Raw genomic sequence first — 796 nt, forward strand, 5'->3', positions numbered from 1 at the left:
TTAGTCACAATAAAAAAAATGTCTCAATAAAATTTTATTTAAATACTTTTTATTCATTGATTATTATTCGAATAAAAATTGTCCAACTCTAATGTTGTATAGCCATAAAACGTGTATGAGAGTGAGAGAGACAGTATGAATGAAATTAGCCATAAGAGATAGAGTATCCTATCTTGTGAAACTGTAAAATAAGAATTTCAAGAGTAGGTACTGCTCAAGCTATATATCAAATCTGATTGGTCGTTGTTGAGCCAATCATGTTCAACCATACTCTGTTGCAAACGATTGGGTAATGTTCGATTCTTTCAGACTCGAATGATTAAAAAAAATATAAAGCTAAAAAATATCTTTTTATGTTTCAAGCAATTACGGAAACATTATTTAGGTCTTGTACTTACATTTTCTATACAATTCATTTTTTTTTAATTGAAAAAATAATTTCATAGAAACATAGATTGAAAGATAAATGTGTTTAAAGTTGATGTTATAAAACAATTAAAAAATGTTATTAAGTAATCAATAACGATAACACTAACTTTCATATCCACAAAATGATGTGTCCGTGAATATTATTTGGAGCATTGTCTACTGCTATCCGTTTAATTTTTTAAAACATTTTTCGTTAATTAAGTCAAGTGGACACATAAAATGAAAAAACTAACTTTTATTTAAATCAATCTATCACTTTTATTTTTTGAAAATATCAACCGTTTTATGGAACCTGTTATTATCCAACTCCTGCTCCATTTTAATTACTTTGTACCCAAATATTCGTTTAAATGCACTATTTAGCAAT

Source organism: Habropoda laboriosa, unplaced genomic scaffold (assembly GCF_001263275.1).
Source record: "Habropoda laboriosa isolate 0110345459 unplaced genomic scaffold, ASM126327v1 scaffold54, whole genome shotgun sequence".
NCBI lineage: Eukaryota > Metazoa > Arthropoda > Insecta > Hymenoptera > Apidae > Habropoda > Habropoda laboriosa.